The following is a 20,081-nucleotide window of genomic DNA, read 5'->3' on the forward strand; positions in this document are numbered from 1 at the left end:
TCACTAAGTCAGGAAAACAGCCACTCACACTGTATATCTGATTACTGTAGGCTTGGCACGGTTTATGTCCAGAACTGTGCATTGGAAACTGGGCACTGATTCCACACACTTGTCGCTCTTGGCTTTGCGGTCTGGCAATCACTCGCTCTCTTTCGCAATTCCTCATACGCAGTAAACACTGGGCTTCCCCTCTTAGAAAGTCTCTCCTCCTGCAGGGCCAGCCACACTCCTTCCCTCAGCCATAGACAGGCTTCTAGGCTCTAAGCAGAGCCTCAGCTCCTCCGGCCGTAAGTGCAGACTTCAGGTGATCCCCTTCAGCTCTGTGAGACTGGATATCATGCAGAAACCAGCCCTGGTACACACAGTCCTCCGAATACTCTGCGGAGCACTCACTGGTGTGGGTTCGGTTTCTTTCAAATGCCATTTCCTTCTTGCTCCTCAGACACAGCTGTGTGCACATGCTGCCCCTCACAGCAGGTAGCAATGATGCTGGCTTCAAGCAGGAGTATCCAAAACAAGGGACCAATGGGGTGTCAGATCTCTGCACCTGGCTGTCTCAACCCTTCTGAAAGCAACAATGAGGGGGCAGACAAAAGCAAAGGCCCTCCTTAGAATCTTCCTCACCTTGAACACCTGAAACTACATTCCTGTTCCAACAAATGTTATACATTTACTGCATTGTTGTTAGAGACTGCTGGCTTGTGATGCGAGTTCTTTCACATATGAATGGTTAGTAGAAAGAAGTGTAAATGGTCAGGGTAACTTTGCTAGCCTACCTTCAAGAGTTCTGCTGTGTTACTTTTGAGACATCCAGTTTACACCATCTGGTTTTGGATGTGGTTGTTGTGCTTGTTACGGCTGGTTGAGTTAAAGTTGCCCTGAAAAGAGAAGTAAGGAGGTGGAGCGGAGGTCTGATGAAGGAAACAGAGTCAGGCAAAGACGCATTGACTGGACAAAGCTTGAGAAGGTGGTAGAAAGAGTATGTCCAGCTGTGGTTGGTTATCTCTCTGCTTGATTTTACCTACTGCCTCCTTCTCCCTCACATGCAACAGGCAGGCGGCTTACAGCGGCATTGTTGGGTGTAAACAATCTAAAGCTTGTACATACAATGCATTAGTTCCCATACTATCTTTTTAATGTTTTACTCACTTATGATACATACCTATAATTGTACATGTAAGTGCTTTTTATGTATTAACTTTCTGCAAACATCATACTACAAAAATAAACAAATATAAATACTGCTGCATCACAGAAATGGCAGAAATGACTAGTGCCCCAGTTTTCCTGGCTGAGAATATTACCACCTAAAGAGGCCAATATAACAGAATGAGCTAGAAATGTAAAAAAAAATAAAGTGAAACAACCCGTCTCTGTCTGTACCCAGAATCTGGAACAACGTTCCCTGATATGGTAGGCTTCAAGCATCCCTCCAGAAAGGAGCTCTTCAAAAAGCACCTCATCACCTGTAAAGAGTCTCCGTGCTCCTGGATGGTATCATAGAACATTTGAAGATATGTTTCTTACTTCAGATCTTCAACTATAAGAATAATGATCACCAATAATGGTATGTGCACTAGGTGCCACTCGCCCCCTCAAACAATCACCCCTCGCTTTGCTGCAATGCTCAGGAAAAAGGGATAAGATCCATTTTGTGGTTATCCACGGCGTGGCCTTTTATTTACAGCGACACACAAATCATTCTAAAGCCAAGTCGAGAAAGAGAGGTATTCTTCTACAAAACAGTTTTTATGGCAACAATCAATAATGATGATGACTTTGTTTCAGATCTTTAACTATAAGATGGAGGACCACCAATACATAGTCTCCCTGCTCTTGGAAGGGGTTATAGAAGATCAGGAGATCATATCCTCCTTCGGATCTTAAACTAAAAAATGAATGACCCCCAATAAAGAGTTTCCCTACTCTTGAAAACTCTCATAAAACATGAGAAGATCTACTCCTTGCTACAAATCTTTGACTATAATACCAATGATCACTTGCTGAACCCAACCTAGCCCTTTGCTTTTGGGCATGTCTGCAAACAGACCTCTTTGATGGTCTTTGTTTCTATAGTATAAATCGTATTTTGATCCCTACTGTTGTGTATTCACTATGCTATATCTTTGTCAAGTTTGGCTAATATTGCTGTACCAAAACTGAATGCATTATTGTAAAGTGATGTGCCACCCTTTGTAGCTGCACCTGGAACTCTCTACATCTACATCTCAGGCATTCACCGTCACCGCCCAGAGAAGTCTAATACTCCTGAGGCAGAAAGCCGGGAGAATCGCTGTCATTTGCTTTTAAAACTGTGTTTGTGTAATACTATATTTTTAACTCACCATCCCTCCTTGCACTTGATCTGGTGACAGGGCACCTCCTAGGATTACCCGTGCAGCGGATCTTAGCGCTGACGCGGGGCTCTTTCCCTTTTGCCGCCATCTCCCCGGGCCACGCACTAGCCATGCCCACTACCGCTAGGCCACGCCCCTAACTGTGACGCTTATAAAGTCGCCATGATTGCGAGCGCGCCCAGAGAAGTCCTATACTCCTGAGGCGGAAAGCCGGGAGAATCGCTGTCATTTGCTTTTAAAACTGTGTTTGTGTAATACTATATTTTTAACTCACCATCCCTCCTTGCACTTGATCTGGTGACAGGGCACCTCCTAGGATTACCCGTGCAGCGGATCTTAGCGCTGACGCGGGGCTCTTTCCCTTTTGCCGCCATCTCCCCGGGCCACGCACTAGCCACGCCCACTACCGCTAGGCCACGCCCCATCTCTTCTCATATTCATGTGCCTCGCAAGGACGCGCAGCGGGCGCGCCGAAGGCGCGCCTAAGGCAAGCCCGTCTGCGCCCGTCCGCGCCCGTCCGCGCCTGGCCGGGCCCAGGGCCTAGGCAGAATGGAGAAATTAATAGCTACACTTCTCTTGAACTCCTCTCTCTGCAACATTCTGGCACCCCCTACCTCGATCCCGCAACACTCACCTGCTTAAAGGCTAACAACATCTATCCTCTTCACCTAATGCAGGAGAAATCTTATACCACACCTCAAAGCTCTAACTCCACTAGCTCTATTCCAAGCCAAAAAGCCTCGACCCTTCGCTGTCTATACCTTAACACCAGATCTCTGGTTAAACACCAGCTAGACATCCTCTTATTACTTAAATCCGATAAACCAGATATGCTGTTTAACTCTGAAACCTGGCTCACGGCGGACTCCTTACCGGATATTCTTACAGCTTTACCGGCAGACTATTACATTCTGTTAACAAACAGAGAACCAGGAAAACCTGGGGGTGGCGTCGCCGCCATCATTCATAAAGATCGTACGTTTTCCGCTCCACCCTCCTTGGACCTACCGGACACGGAAAATCTTGTAATTAAATCCGATTCAGACAAAGGAACTATGGTGTTGGTATTGATTTATCGCCCACTCAAAACTATGCCTACATTCCCAGTATCTTTGACTGAGCAAATGGCCAGCCTAATCGTTAATTACAATAAGGTCATGCTGATTGGGGATTTAAATTATTGGTATAATGACCCGGAAGCGGGACCCCAGGCCACAGAACTTTTTGAGCTTCTTTCCCATATGAACTTCTCTCAATCAGTTCGGACCCCCACCCATGAAAAGGGACACATTTTGGACCAGATTTGGTCTCGTAATGTCCCACTATCCACCCCGACGACAATGCCTTGCATATGGTCGGATCATCATTTACTGCAATTTTCCATCACCTCTCACAGCCATCCGAAGGCTCCCGTTTCTTTGGGGGGGCTAGTAAGGAAATGGAGCTCACTAAATAAACAATATTTTCTGTCCACTCTGGCCAACTCTCTTCCAACATCTTCCCCAGACATTAACCTTATGGACAAAGATCTTACTGACTGGCTCCTGGCTGCCAGCAACGAGCACGTTCCTCTAACCAAGTTCTCACGTGCTCGCCGCATGGACGCCCATAGGTGGTTTACCGCAGATCTAAAAAATCAAAAATTAGAACTGCGCCAATTAGAGAGAAAATGGAGACATGGGTACTCTGACGAAGATAGATCATCTTATACATCTGCCCGCAGGAGGTATAAGAACTCCATTTTATCTGCCAAGGCAGTTTTCTTCTCCGAAAAAATCTCAAACGCCCAAAAGAAATCCAGGGAAATTTTCAGGGTCGTGAATGACCTATGTAATGATGTCAGAACCTCCCCCTCTCAAGTTCCCACTCAAATGTTGTGCAATCAGCTCAATGACTTCTTTAAGGATAAGATTGCCACTATAAGAGACAGTATTCAGTCCAGCTCAACCACTGTGGAAAGAGTGGACATCTGCAGAAATCCCCACGAACTCGAGGTTATCCCTCCTATAGACCAATCAAGGTTAGCAGAGTTGATGAACCGCGTAAAGTCCGGGTCTCCGAATGACCCCTGTCCCCCGCACATATTAAAGGAAGTTTATTCGATACTCCTCCGAGGAATACTTCCCCTCCTGAATGAGTCCCTATTACAGGGAATAGTCCCCAACTCATTTAAAAATGCCTCGCTGGTCCCATTAATTAAAAAACCTGGCGCCGACCCTTCCAACCTATCGAACTACCGACCCATATCCCTTCTTCCTTTTGGTGCAAAGATCCTAGAAGCCCATGTAGCCAGCTGTATCTCTAGCTTCATAGAGACATCTGACTTCCTGGAGCCCAACCAAGCCGGCTTTCGCCTGGCGCACTCTACCGAGACAGTGATCTTAGCTGTCCTGGACACACTGAGGTCTAATGCCGATAAGGGCATACATCAGGCCCTGGTGCTCCTGGACCTGTCGGCAGCGTTCGACACGGTGGATCATACTATCTTATTACACCGTGTCAAACAGGCCGGCCTGCGAGGTGCGGCCCTCGGATGGGTCAAGTCCTTTCTGAATGACCGATTCCAGGCTGTCAAGCTGGAGAACTTCACAGCGCCCAAACTCTCCACCACCTGCGGCGTTCCGCAGGGCTCGTCACTGTCCCCCCTCCTGTTTAATTTGTACCTCAAACCGCTGTTGCACTCTTTAAAAAACAGGAAGGTCACAATATACAATTATGCGGACGACCTGCAGCTCATATTCCCACTTAACTCCACAGACTCCATCGAGGAATTTCAGGCCACTATGTTGCACATTCAAGGGTGGATGGAGATGAACCATCTAAAACTCAACCCTGGAAAGACCGAGCTGGTACTCCCGGGTAAAAGTGCAACCAGCTGGGGCCCTCATTTCTGGCCGCCCTCAATGGGATCCCCCCGTCTCCCTCTTCATCGGTAAAAAGTCTTGGGATCACTCTTAACACCGATCTCTCCCTGAAAAGTCAGGTGGGAACTGTGATCTCTTCATGCTTTTTCCAGCTACGGAAGATTAAGAAAATCGCTCATCTTCTCACGCATTCTGCCCTCATCCAGGTGGTAATTGCCTTGGTCCTTTCCCGTTTAGATTTCTCCAACTCCATTTATTTAGGCCTGCCCTTGGCTCTCTCTAGTCGCTTGCAGATTGTGCAAAATCAAGCGGCCAGACTAATATTTAAATGCAACGGCAGGACTTCGGCGAAACCACTGCTAGCCACTCTTCATTGGCTACCAATAGCCCAACGGGTAACCTTCAAAGTAGGCTGCTTGGCCTTCAAGGCTCTTCATGGTAAAAGCCCCAAGTTTATAAACCATCTAATAAACAAACATGCACCGACTCGTAATCTCCGCTCTGCCCACCTGTCCCTCCTCACCTTGCCCCTCTTCAAAAAGAATCGCCTCGGCGGATGCCGATTTGCTTATCTGGCCCCAAAGATCTGGAACTCATTTCCCCTGTCACTCCGGAGTTGCACTAATCTAATGGAATTCAGGGGTGCACTGAAGACCTGGTTGTTCAAGCAAGCGCACGGTTAGGATACTGCTTACCATCTTTTTCTCCTCTAGCGCCATGAAACCTCTGGGTGCCCGTGCGCTTTACAAATTCCGAATAACATAACATAGCATAACATAACATAACATAACATAACATTCAGGAAGGACCTCAAGACCTGGTTTTTCGACTGAGGCTGCAGAGACCACCCCTGTGTCTTGAGATCCTAACGGGTGATCAGCCGTGATTTATAAGAATCTTGATTGATTGTAGCTGAGCAGTATTATATAAAGTAATAATAAGTAAAAATGCTGGAATTTGTATTGGTGCCGAAATGTTTCGGCAACTGAAACCTAGTGAACTGAAGAGTCCCCAGATGGTTCAATCAGGCTTTTAATAAATAGGAGAGGAAACAATGGTATAGTATTTACCTAGTATTTACTTCTCAGTGATGAAAACTAATGAAGTCTGGACAAATGCATTGCTTTGACCATTTTATATTGATTATTTATACTTGATTGTCAGTTGTTTGAGCATTGAAGGAACCCATGTCAATGCTACTCATTTTATATACTTGCGTAAGGTAAGGATTCAGTCTTTTCGATAGGGGCTCCAAGGTCATGCTCCCGTCGAGTTTCTGCTGCATGTGCTCATTATATAGGATTCATGAAACATTTTGGCCTACACTTTCCTACAGAGAGCTACATGTTGACAGTGTTGATGCCCCAATGTCACACACTTTCCCCATCTCTTTGATGGTCAGTGGTTACTGGGTTCCAGAGCGTTGGGTTGTGGTGTGAAGCCTAGGAGTACCAAGGACTTCCATCTGGGTTATGCTGCCTTGGTGTGGCATGGTTGAGCAGTCAAGGCTTCCTGTATGATGTGGTTATGGTTTAGGGATGTGGGTACAGAGTGAACCGATAGGATCACACGTAACAAAGGTCAATGGCCAATCAAGGATATGATTTAGAAAAGTTACAAGTATTTATTTACCCAGTAGATTAATAAGACCATATAAATGGTACTCAGCAAAGAAATACTATGCCACTGCTCATGGGTCTAGAGAACACAGATGCTACTACATTGAGACACATGGTTAATGTTAAGCATAAGGAAGTGCTGATTGAGATTCGCATTCTATGCACGGCTCCCTGGAGGGATGTCGCTGCGCAGTGGCTTACAGGAAAAATACAGCAGCTCGCTTCTGGGCATGGATAATATCTCTGTACTTGTTCCAAACCGCCTGTGTCTCAGAGTGTTGTAACTGTAGCAGGCCTCTCATAAATCAGACGGATAACAACTAAGAGAAGAATCTGAAAAGAAAATATTGCTGAGGGCCCATCCAAGATGTGACTGACAATGTCTCAGACCAATGACTGAATGTTCATGAGTCAAAGAAGCCAATTACCGGAGGAAAATGAACCAAACCCGCTTAGAATATTTAAAAAATACTATGTGTTTCACATGTTAACCTTAAAAATAAGCCATGGAAGAGAAAAAAAACACGATCTCTGAAGAGAAAAAAAACACGATCTCTGAAAGTTCAAATAGAGTCAGCTCCATGGCAGGGACACATTTGTGCCGGGCGGCACATGTTTTCGAGGCAGCGGCCTCCCCCCACTCTTACCTGCGGCTGCGCAGGAGGCAGAAGCAGGAATTGATCTCCAGCAACCCACCAGACTTTACGACCACTGTGGGACGGCAAAGGCTAGGACTGCCACAGGCAGCAAAAGGCCTAGCTATGCCACTGTGATGCCGGCGTATAGTGCGCTGCCGTAGTAGAATCTGATGCAAATGTGGGCTAAGGTAACTGTATTCATGGATTTGGTGGAGAGCTATCTGAAGGTCTTTCGAAGCAGGCAGAGTGCGTTGAAGCAGACCGAGAAGGCTGTATCTATTCGGCGGTCCATTGTGTGAGAGGAGTCCAGTACGATACTGAGGTTTCGTGCGTGGTTCGTGAGTGTAAGGGGACTACCTAGAGCAGAGGGCCACCAGGAGTCATTCAAGCGGAGGGGGATGAGTACTTCTGTCTTGTCCAAGTTGAGCTTCAAACAGCTGTCCTTCATCCAGGCGGTGATAGCTTTCATCTAAATCAAATTGAAACAGCACAAGATTATGTAAAACAGCTATTCAAGGTTGTTGCTAAGCTCTCAGGGCCAGAGACTAGTTCTCCTATAACCCCTACACAGATCTTCTGCGATTCTCTCGCCACATTCTTTCAGGAAAAAGTCACCCACATTTACTCCAACTTCTCAACCCTCTTCTTGACTAATAAGGAAATCATCACAACTAACGTAGATCCATGCTCCACCGACTCCACAGCACCACATAACGCTAACAATACCCCCCCAGAATTTAGTCAGGTCACTACAGAATACATCACTGACCTTATATCCACCACTAAATCTGGTACCCCCAATGATCCATGCCCCCCTAGTACATTAAAACTTATACCGGAGATAATAGGCCCCGAACTGGCCAACATCTACAACTCAATGTTCACAACAGGAAAAAACCCTTCCATTTGGAAAGAAACTTTTATCAAACCTCTACTCAAAAAAACAGAACCTAAACCCTACAGAGACCAAGAATTATAGACCAGTTGCAGGCCTCCCCCTCCCTGCAAAGATCATCGAAAAAGTGATGAACACCCAACTAGCCAGCTATATTGAGAGCAACAACTTCTTAGACGACACCCAATTTGATTTTAGGTAAGGCCACGGCACAGGAGCTGCACTCATCAAGACATCTGACGAAATCAGGATGACTCTTGATAAAGGAGGTGCCGCGGTGCTGGTGCTGCTGGATCTTTCAGCAGCATTTGACATGGTCGACCATTCTACCTTAATCGACCGTGTCTCAGCCATAGGTATTAAAGACAAAGCAAAAGCCCTTCGGACATCTTTCTTGTTTAACCGTACCCAACGTGTAAAGTTCGGCAACTTCAAATCCCCTTCCTTCACACTACCATGCGGGGTCCCTCAGGGATCCTCGCTCAGCCCGACCGGTATTATATATATATATATATATATATATATATATATATATATATATATATATATATATATATCGGACCTGGCCAGGATCATTAAGCCCCAAAATCTGCGTCTTACTTCCTATGCCGACGATGCTCATTGTGTTGGAGATCCACGACAATGGCAATTCAGTCTCGGCTAACTTCAGAGAGGGAATGTTTGCCATCAGTACTTAGATGGCAAACAATTGTCTAAAGCTGAACTCCCAAAAAACGGAGGTGATGATCTTCGGAAATCTCTACCCCAGCTGGTCTCCTTCCTGGTGGCTGGTAGAGCTGGGCCAACCTCTGCCCCCTGTCACTAAGGTCAGAAATCTGGGAGTCATGTTTGATAACAAACTTTCTTTCATTCATCACGTTAACTCTGTCGTCTCATCATCCTTTTTTACTATCAGGATGATAAAAAAACTTTTGCCCTACCTTCCTCCTAATGCAGGCAAGACTCTCATCAGTACACTCGTCATGTCTAAGATAGACTATTGTAATGGCCTACTCAATAATGCCCAAGAAAGAGTCCTTTTTAAATTGCAGATGTTGCAAAACTCAGCAGCTAGAATTCTCTCACGCAACCCTAAATTCAAACCTATCTCCAAGGCACTTTGACAGCTACACTGGCTGCCCATCAAAAGCAGAACAAAGTTTAAGGCCCTCTGTATTGCCTATAAGGCAATCCACAACATAGGACCTGAATTTCTCAAAAACACTCTATGCTCCTATAGACCGACTAGATCCCTACGCTCCTCTGCAGCTCATCTACTGATGGTGCCCAGAACCAAAAAGGGCAACTAGGGTGACAGAAGTTTCACTTACGCCACCACCAAACTTTGGAACACTCTCCCTCTACATATCAAATCTACACCCACTTTGTTATCCTTCCGTAAACAATTAAAAACTTGGTTATTCAATCAACAGGGCCGGACTGGGAACCACAACCGGCCCTGGCAAAGTGCACGGCCGCCCCCCCACCCTCCCCACTCAGGGGGGTTGGAGGTGCCGCCGAGCAGTTTGCCGGGGCCGGTTTTCGGCCGATTTTGGTCCTGGGCCGATTTTGCAGCTATGCTGCAAAAACGGCCCTGTAACAAAAACGGCCCCCAGGGACCTAAAACCGCCCCCACCCATGCATCACACCGGGGGATTGCCCAGTGCCCGCTATGGCCAGTCCGGCCCTGCTTCCTTCCCCTTCTCTTCCTCACCCCTAGCTGTTCCTCAGCGCCGAGACACCTAAGGGTATTTGTGCGCTCAATAAATTGCCTAATAATAATAATAATAATCCCTGTGTGGAATTTGTTCCTGAAGACAGTGGGTTCTTTGGTCTGGGAGAGGATCAGCTCAGTGTCGTCGGCATAGTAGACGATGTTGAGCTCGTGGTTCCTGATGATGGCTGCGAGGAGGGCCATCTAGACGAAGAGCGTGGGGCTGACGGAGGAGCCCTGGGGTACTCCACAGAAGATCTCTGTTGGTTTTGAGAGGTACGGTGGGAGTCTATCCCATTGTATTCTGCCAGTGAGAAGGAGCGGATCCAGTTAAGGGCCTTCTCCTGGATACCAGCGTGGTGGCAGCTTGGAGCTGGGGTGCAGTGGGAGAGGGTGTCAAAGGCTGTCGAGAGGTACAGTAAGATGAGGACCACTGTTATGCCCTGGTCGAGGAGGGAGCGGACGTTGTCGGTGGCGGCCAGAAAGGCGGTCTTGGTGCTATTATTGCTTCGGAGTCTGTATTGGAAGATGCCCAGGTTGGTTTCGATACAGTCAGCGAGCTTGGCGTAGATGGCTTTTTCAATGACTTTGGCTGGGAAGGGGAGCAGGGAGATGGGCCTGAAGTTCTTGAGGCCCGTCGGGTCCGCAGTAGGTTTCTTGAAGAGGGGGTTGATCTCTGCGTGTTTCCAGTGTTCAGGGAGCAGTTGATGGTTCGGCATAGCTTCAGGCTCAAGCAACTGGTGAACACCCCCACCCACTACGCCGGCCACACGCTTGATCCCGTCTTCTCATACAGCAAGCACATCACCTTCAGCCACTCCACCGGACTCCACTGGACCGACCACAGCTGCGTCCACTTCAGCTTCAGAAGAACCACAACCCACCACCACCCGCAACAGGTTCCTCACAGAAGCTGGAGCAAGATCACCGCCGACCAGCTCACCACCTCCCTCAGCCAGAACCCACCCACCAGCACAACGGACCCCAAACGAAGCAGCCCTCAACCTCACCCAGTGGCTTGCCGCCCGCGCCGACGAACTCGCACCACTGAAGAACCCTCCCAGCAGAGCCAGAAGCAAGAAGGCCTCCTGGTTCACCGACGAACTCAAGGACTCCAAGAAGACCTGCCGCACCCTCGAGAAAGCCTGGCTCCTCGACCGGACCACTGACAACATGACCACCCGCAAGCACCACCAGCTCATCCGCACCACCAAGAAGAAATCACTGAAGGAACGACTAGACAACAACGCCCACGACAGCAAGGAACTCTTCACCATCGTCAAGGAGTTCTCCAACCCCAGCACCGGCAACAACAACATCACTCCCTCACAAGATCTCTGCGACTCCCTCGCCTCGTTCTTCCACCGCAAGATTGCCGACATCCACAACAGCTTCAGCGCACCACCCACGCACCCAACCGCCGAACCAACGCCCCCCACCGCCACCCTCCGCACCTGGACCATGGTGACCACCGAAGACACAGCCCGCACGATGAACACCATCCACTCCGGATCTCCGACTGACCCCTGCCCCCACCACGTCTTCAACAAGGCCAACTCCACCATCGCACCCCAACTCCGAGACGTCATCAACACCTCCTTCAACACCGCCACCTTCCCGGAGAGCTGGAAGCATGCCGAGCTCAGCGCCCTACTGAAGAAACCAACAGCGGACCCCACCGACCTCAAAAACTTCCGCCCCATATCGCTCCTTCCTTTTCCTGCCAAAGTCATCGAGAAGATCGTCAACAGACAGCTTGCCGCCTTCCTCGAGACGAACGGATCCCTCGACCCCTCGCAGTCCGGTTTCAGAGCCAACCACAGCACCAAGACCGCCCTCATCGCAGCAACCGACGACATCTGAGCCCTGCTCGACAACGGGGAAACAGCGGCACTCATCCTCCTGGACCTCTCCGCAGCGTTCGACACTGTCTGCCACCGCACCCTAATACAGCTCCTCAGCAACATCGGCATCCAAGAGAAGGCACTGGAGTGGATCGTCTCGTTCCTCGCCGGAGGAACACAGAGAGTCCGCCTCCCCCCGTTTCGATCCGAGGCCACCGAATGTCATCTGCGACGTTCCGCAAGGATCATCACTCAGCCCCACCCTCTTCAACGTCTACATGAGACCTCTTGCCGCCATCGCACGCCAACACAACCTCAACATCATCTCCTATGCCGACGACACCCAGCTGATCCTCTCCCTCACCAGCGACCCCGACACCGCAAGAACCAGCCTACACGAAGGGATGAAAGACGTCGCCGATTGGATGAAGAACAGCCGCCTGAAACTGAACTCAGACAAGACGGTAGTCCTCATCCTGGGACCATCACCCTCTGCCTGGGACGACTCCTGGTGACCCCCAGCCCTGGGCACCGCTCCCAAGCCAACAGACCATGCACGCAACCTGGGCTTCATCCTGGACTCCTCCCTCTCGATGACCAGACAAGTCAACGCCGTCTCCTCATCATGCTTTCACACCCTACGCATGCTTCGCAAGATCTTCCGATTGATCCCGACCGAAACCAGGAAGACGGTCACCCAGGCCCTCGTCACCAGCCGATTGGACTACGGAAACACCCTCTACGCCACCGCCAAGCTACAGAAAAGACTCCAGTGCATCCAGAACGCCTCTGCCCGACTCATCCTGGACATCCCCCGACGCAGCCACATCTCCGGCCACCTGAAGGACCTGCACTGGCACCCCGTCAACAAGAGGATTACGTTCAGGCTCCTCACCCACGTACACAAGTCTCTCCACGACCTGGGCCCGAAGTACCTCAACGACCGCCTGACCTTCTACACACCCACCCGCCAGCTACGGTCTACTAGCCTCGCCCTCGCCGCCATACCACGCATCCGAAGAGCAACCGCCGGAGGCAGATCCTTCTCCTACCTGGCGGCCAAGACATGGAACTTCCTCCCCATCCACCTTCGGCTGACCCAGGACCATCTCGCCTTCAAGAGACAACTCAAGACCTGGCTGTTCGAGCAGTAGCGGACCCCCTCCCCCAAGCGCCTTGAGACCCTCCCGGGTGAGTAGCGCGCTATACAAGTGGTATGATTGATTGATTGATTGATGGCGGAGGTGGCTCTGTGGAAGATGCAGTGCGGGCAGGTGTCCGAAGGTGCTCCGCAGTTGAAGCTTTTCATGGTATTTACTATGTCATCCATGGTGAGTGGGGACAGCTGTACAGAGTCGGTCGGGGGATTGGTTTTAGTGGTTGCTGGTGCAGTGGGTTGGTCCTGGGTGTCGAAATTGTCATAAATAGTCTAGCTCTTGTGGTAGAAGTAAGGTGCTGAGTCTGTTGTATGGAGGTCTTGGGAGGGTGGGATGTCTGTGGCCTCGTTGTTGGGTTCAGGGGACTCCTTAAAAATTAAAATGATGATGCTGAAGAGTTCTTTGCTATTTTGTGCAATGTTGGTGATTCTGTCTTGGAGAGCCTTCTTTCCTGTGGTTTTGATGAGGTGATGGTGTAAGGTGGTGGCTGCTTTGAAGGCGGCATGGCTTCTGGGGTTTTGTTGTTCCTCAATGTCTTCTTGAGCCGTCTGCAGGTGCTTCTGGACTCTCGAAGCATGGGGGTGAACCAGCTTGTTTTATTGATGTGTTGTTTACCAGTGGCTTTCTTGAGGGGAGCAAGGGTGTCGGCACAGTTTGCGATCCATTGGTGAAGGTTGCGTGCTGTGGTGTTGACGCTGAGGATATCAGTGGTGATATGTCATTGATGAAGGTGGTGAGTTGACTTTCTGTTGTTCCATCTTCTGCGGGGTAAACGGTGGGCGTGCTGGTGTGCTGTGGGTTTGTTGAAAGTGAAGTGGATGCAATGGTGGTCGGTCCAGAGGAGTTTGTGATGTGGCTGGAGGAGATGATGTTTCCTGCTGCAAAGATTGGGTCCAGTGTGTGTCCTGATGTGTGTGATGGAGAGGTGACTAACTGTTTATGTCCTTCAGTGGAAATGTTCTCAAGGAGGGAGGAGGTGTTGGGATTGCCTAGATGGAAGTTGAGGTCTCCGAATAGGATGTAGTCGTGGATGCGAGGGCCTGGGATGGGATGAGGTCGACGACGATGCCATCGGTGAAAGAGGCGCGGGACCAAGTGGTCTGTAGACGAGGGTGCCACGGACTGTAGTGTTCGTGTTGGTCTGGATTTGGAAGTGGACGTTTTCCAAAGTGGGTCATTGGTTCATCTAAGTGGGTGGTTAGGTGGAGGGAGATTTTGTGGACGATGGTGATGTCTCCTGCTGGTCGGATAGGCCGGTCCTTGAGGATGATCTTGTAGCTGTTGGGGATTGCGGTGGTGATGTCTGGTGCTAAGCTGGGCTGCACTGAGCTGCAGTTTGCCCAGGTTTCCGTCAGAAAGGCGATGTTGGGTGAGGTGCAATCTAGGAGGTCTGAGTTCTCAGTGGTGTTTTTGTGGACGGATCGTACATTGAGGAGGATGCACTTCAGAGGCTTGGGTGCAGTGAGGGTCGGAAGGTTGGGTGAGGTAGCCGGGGTGCGGAGGTGGGTGAAGGTGAGGAGCGCGGGCTGTGGGTGTTGGTCGGCATCGAGAGCTGGCAGTTGTTGCTGCACCCGGGGTTGAGATTGTGGAGCATACTGGCATCATTGCGGTGGTGGGTTAGAGGACCAGGGTCCCTGGCGCTGGGCATGGTCGGGTGCAGATGGGCTTCCCTATTGAGCCCCTTCATCACGCCAGCTGGGCTGCAGCACGGCAGCCATCATTAAGTAATGTGAGGTGGGTCAGCTGGGAGGTGGAAAGCAGGGAATGGGAAAAACTGCACACTGGAGGGGAAGGGGTAGCTGGGGTCAGCAGCAACAGGAAAGAGCTGGAGGGCAAGAAAATGAAGCAACAAAAGTGAAGAGGAAAAAGGAGAAAAAACCCGGAAAAAGGCAAGAAGAAAAAAAGGCACAAAGAGTAGGAAGAAAGAAAAAGAGAGAGCAAAGAAAAGACAAAATCAGCAGAGAGACACAGGGCAGAACAGCAGAATAGCAGAACGCTCTCCCACCGGACCACCAGGGATGCGGCGCAGGAAGGAGCCTGTGGGTGGAGGAGGGCCTCTAATACCCGACCTAGAAGTGTCAGAGAGCACTCAGGTGGCAGCTACTTAGTGGTGGAGCTGCGTGGGGGAGAGCAGTGACACTAACCAGGTCCACTACACAACAGCAACAACACACAAACAGTAACAGCTGTTCCATAATGTTGCTGGTATCAGGGCTGAAGGGTGGGTGAGTGCTTGGCAATAGTTCTGTTACTGACATGCATTGTTTCTCACTTGGCCTCTACTTTTATAAGAGTCAACAGTGATACTCAATACAAATTCTAGAGCTCCAGTTTTTGGGTGGGGGGGGTGAAAAGCCAGCCCGTCATCAGGTAAGAAGCTACCTCTGAATTAAAAGCAGTGATCCAGCTACAGCAAATGGTCAGATAGGCATTGTTGTTCTGGGGCTTTGTACTCAGTTATGAAGGACAGGCAGTATGGATCTGGCCAGATCTGACAGGGTGCGACAACCAAACATCCACTGAGCAACAAGGGAATTTCCTAGGGGTTCATGGGCCACTTCCTAAAGATGGACACAGCCTCCAAGACTAAGCAGTCTTGGAGGCTGGGAGGGAAATCACCTTTATGTACACAGGCATCTGACACTCAAACACAAAGCCTCTAGAAAGCAGGTGTTGCACCTCCGAGTAGACGTAAAGCATGATGTCAAACAGAATTTACAAGAAGGAAGCAGAATGACATCGTTCTCATGCCACGAGGGTCTTGCAAGCCAGCATCCACGAACTCCATGCCCATAGTGACTTCTTTCACACTTTTAGACATGGCGTCAGATTCTGTCCAACAAGGTACATTACTTAAAAGTTTATTGGAGGACTATGTGATAAACTTCACTAGAGGTAGATTTCCCTACATGAGGAAACGGATGGGTGTGTTAATCATATGTGTGGCGATAGAGTAGAAAAGGAGACTTTCCTGGTTAACACCCCTTCGCCACTTCTCTATGTAAGTTTTGTAGAAAGATGATGTGGCATTAGAACTGCCAATAGCCCCGATCGTTCTCTGGCAACGCTCCCAGGATATGGAACGCTCTCTCTGGAGTCAGATGCAACCCCTCCTTCTCCTGTTTCAAAAGGGACCTGAAACTATATCTCCTAAACAAATACTTTCATGACCAACGTCAACTAACCTAGTCTTCTTTATCCAAGTTGTCTCCCCTCTCCCTGGACTTTCATGGATAGTGGGTGACCGGACTATGTCGTTCTCGCCCTTTCTTTTTGCTCTCCCCCCCCCTCCGCTGTACTGCATATTCATTCCCATGTTGTATTTGTATCTGTGGTTTGCTCGGCGGGTCTTGGGCTCAATTTCCTCGGACCTGATAATTCTCGCCTTAGTGCCTATTCTAATCATGGGTCCCACTCTGCAACTCTGGGCAATAGCTTGCTTAATCTCCACAACGGCCCCAACAACGCTAGGATGCCTGGCTTCACCTTGGGGGTTCCCAGGAGTGGGCACTTCACAGGGAAAAGCCAGCAAGGGTTCCACAGCGGTATGCGTACAAGTGCCGAGATACCCTCATGGGTGATTCGTGCGCTATACAAGTACTACTACTACTACTACTACTTCCTCACTGTCGGCCTACTATGTAATTGTAATGTCCTCCTGCTGTGTACTGTGTGTATGTAAAGCACTCTGATACCTACGGGTCGAGCTAGCGCTACACAAAACTTTTAAAATTAAAATTAAAAAAAACTCCCGGATTTCATACAGGCCAATATCCCCGATTGCAGCTGGAGACTCCCGGTTTAAGGTTTTTAAACCAAGTGTCTTTATTGGGGCTGTCTTCCGCCTGAAATTGCCTCTGCTCAGCAGAAATCATGGGGGGAATACATTCTCTCGTTATTTTGTTCTTATATGCCACTTTTCTCTTCTAAAATGTTGGCGTGTATGTAATGTAGCATTTTGGCAACAGCTGCCGACTTTGGAACGGAGGAACCAACAAAACATGAATGTGTCTGGATAATGTAAGTGGTGCGCTTAAAAAGGTTGTATGTTCTTACAACGAACTCCGTTGTAACGCATGCCTTTACCACGCATGCGTTACAACGGAATGCCATTTTCACGCTTATCCTTCTCCACGTATTTTTCCGTGGTGACGTCATACGTAGTAAATAAGAAACGGCCGTTTCCTTCCTCTACGACGCCGATTGCCTCCACATCTCGACTAAAGGTTGGTGTTTTTTTTGGGGGGGGATGCCCCCCCACCCCCCTTTTATTAATTGTACCCTTTACCACACATGCCTTTACTACGTACCTCGTAGTAAACGTATGCGTGGTAAAGGCTTTTGTTGTAACCACGCATGCATTGTAATGCATGCGTGGTTAAGGTTTTCGTTGAAACGGCTGCGTTGTAGTGGCCGTTTCCCGCTTAAAAAAAGCTCTCTAATACCTTTGTATCATGTTCACTCCATATTAACCTGAAAAAAAAGTTGTCGTCTTAATAGTAGAAATGAAATCTGCAGCTTAATGCTGATAATGTCGCTTGTGGTTTAAAATCATATATTACATAGAAGCACCGCTTTTCAATTCGTGAGCAGAGTCTGAGTCCTTAAAGGCAAGCCGTGGCTGGCGAGCTCTCTGCGCATGCTCCGTGCCTGTTTGTTTTGGCGCTCTTTGAGCCCTCGTGTCTTTATGGAGACGGCCTCGGTGCATTTCTAGGTAATGTGAGTCATTTGGTTTGATTTACTGTTGACATTTCACAATAGGATGCGTATGAAATAAAAGTGAACCCGTCCAGCAGGCCTAAAACGCAGAGCACGGTCCCGAAGGAACAAACAGCCTTCAAAAGTCAACTCGGAGCATTCACAAAACGCCCCGTGACTCACTGACAGGGAATGGCCGCCCTCACCCCTCCGCGTCCCAGAGCACGGTTGAGCTCAATTGCTTAATAAATAAAGGCTTTTAACGACGTGAAATGAATCGGGTGGCAGATACCATTGCAGTAAACATACATCTTGCCAGTGGAGAAAATAAAAAGAGAGGAATGACTGGTACATTTAGCAAGAGACTCAGATAACGTTGCTGAATAGGTGTCTTGGGGGACGAGGGGGCTGCTGAGATCTCACGCCGGCTCTTGGGGAGTGTTGGTACAGTCTAACCCATGGGTACTCGCAAACTTTCTCTCAGGGGCCAAATTTACAGTGTGGTTTGTGGCCAAGGGCCGCACATGTGGGGGCGGGGTCAGTGAGAGAAGGGGGCGGGACTAGAGCAAAAAAAAAAAACTGTGACCATGAGGTTGAACACAGGCCCCTGCAGCGGACGCCTTCGTCCACTGAGCCACCAGACCCGGCATACACACATCTCTCTCTCCCTCTCACTATCTCTCTCTCCCTTTCTCTGTCTCCCTCCCACTCTCTGTCTCCCTCCCTCCCTCTCTGTCTTCCTCCATCACTCCCTCTCTCTCTCTCTCTCCCTCCCTGCCTCTGTCTCACTCACTGTCTCCCTCCCTCTCTCTCCCTCCCTCTTTCTCCCTCCCTCCCTATGTCTGTCTCCATCTCTGTCTCCCTCCCTCTGTCTCCCTCCCTGTCTCCCTCACTCTGTCTCTCTCCCTCTGTCTCCCTCTGTCTGTCTCCCTCTCTGTCTCCCTCACTCTGTCTCCCTCCCTCTGTCTCCCTCTGTCTGTCTCCCTCTCTGTCTCCCTCACTCTGTCTCCCTCCCTCTGTCTCCCTCTGTCTGTCTCCCTCTCTGTCTCCCTCCTTCTGTCTCCCTCCTTCTGTCTCCCTCCTTCTGTCTGTCTCCCTCCCTCTCTCTGTCTCCCTCCCTCTCTCTATCTCTCCCTCCCTCTCTCTATCTGTCTCCCTCCCTCCCTCTCGCTCTCTGTCTCCCTCCCTCCCTCTCTCTCTCTCCCTCCCTCTCTCTCTCTGTCTCCCTATGTCTCACTCACTGTCTCCCTCCCTCTCTCTGTCTCCGTCCCTCTGTCTCCCTATCTGTCCCCCTCTTGGTGTCCCTCCCTCTCTCTATATCTCCCTCACTCTCTCTGTCTCACTTCCTCCCTCTCTCTCTGTCTCCCTCCCTCTCTCTATCTCTCCCTCTCTCTCTCTCTTGCTCTCTATCTCCCTCTATCTCACTCACTGTCTCCCTCCCTCTCTCTCCCTGTCTCCCTTTGTCTCATTCACTGTCTCCCTCCATGTTTCCCTCCCTCTGTCACCCTCCCTATGTCTCCCTCTGTGTCTCCCTCTCTCTGTCTCCCTTCCTCCCTCTCTGTCTCTCCGTCTCTCTCTCTGTCTTCCTCTGTCTCACTCACTCTATCTCCCTCCCTCTCTGTCTCCCTCCCTCTGTCTCCCTCTCTGTCTCCCTCTCTCTGTCTCCCTCTCTCTGTCTCCCTCCCTCTCTCTCTCTCTCTTTCTCTCTCTCCCTCTCTCTCTCTCTCTGTCTTCCTCTGTCTCACTCACTCTGTTTCCCTCCCTCTCTGTCTCCCTCCCTCTGTCTCACTCTCTCTCTCCCTCTGTCTGTCTCCCTCCCTCTGTCTCACTCTCTCTCTCTCCCTCTATCTGTCGCCCTCCCTCTGTCTCCCTCTCTGTCTCTCACCCTCTGTATCCCACTCTGTCTCCCTCTCCCTCCCTCTCCCTCTGTCTCCCTCCCTCCGTCTCCCACCCTCTGTCTCCTTCCCTCTGTCTCCCTCCCTCCTTCTGTCTCCCTCTTTCTCCCTGCCACTCCCTCCCTCTCCCTCCCTCTCCGACTCCCTTTGTCTGTCTAGCCGAGGTGTAATATTTATATTAGAAATATCTCGAAAAGCAAGAGCTCTTTGCTGCACACATCCAACCACCTTCCCCAGCCTCCCCAAAATGCACCTTCTTAATGACACCCGAATGTAGAGGGTGTATAAGAGCTGGCTGGACCACCGCAGCAGAGATCAGGTGTAATCCAGAGCGCAGAGATTCCAAGTAAGGATGGGCCGACTCCGACTTTCATCCCGTCAGTGTCGATAAAACAAATGC

At 49.7% G+C, this 20,081-nt stretch overlaps 1 protein-coding gene across 5 annotated transcripts in view; it reads left to right on the forward strand.

Moving 5' to 3' along the window:
* Positions 1-20,081, forward strand: part of TPST1 (tyrosylprotein sulfotransferase 1) — a 278,351-nt gene that overhangs the window by 84,066 nt on the left and 174,204 nt on the right. The gene's annotated exons all lie outside the window — the stretch shown is intronic.

This window comes from Lissotriton helveticus, chromosome 3_1 (genome assembly GCF_964261635.1).
Source record: "Lissotriton helveticus chromosome 3_1, aLisHel1.1, whole genome shotgun sequence".
Lineage (NCBI taxonomy): Eukaryota > Metazoa > Chordata > Amphibia > Caudata > Salamandridae > Lissotriton > Lissotriton helveticus.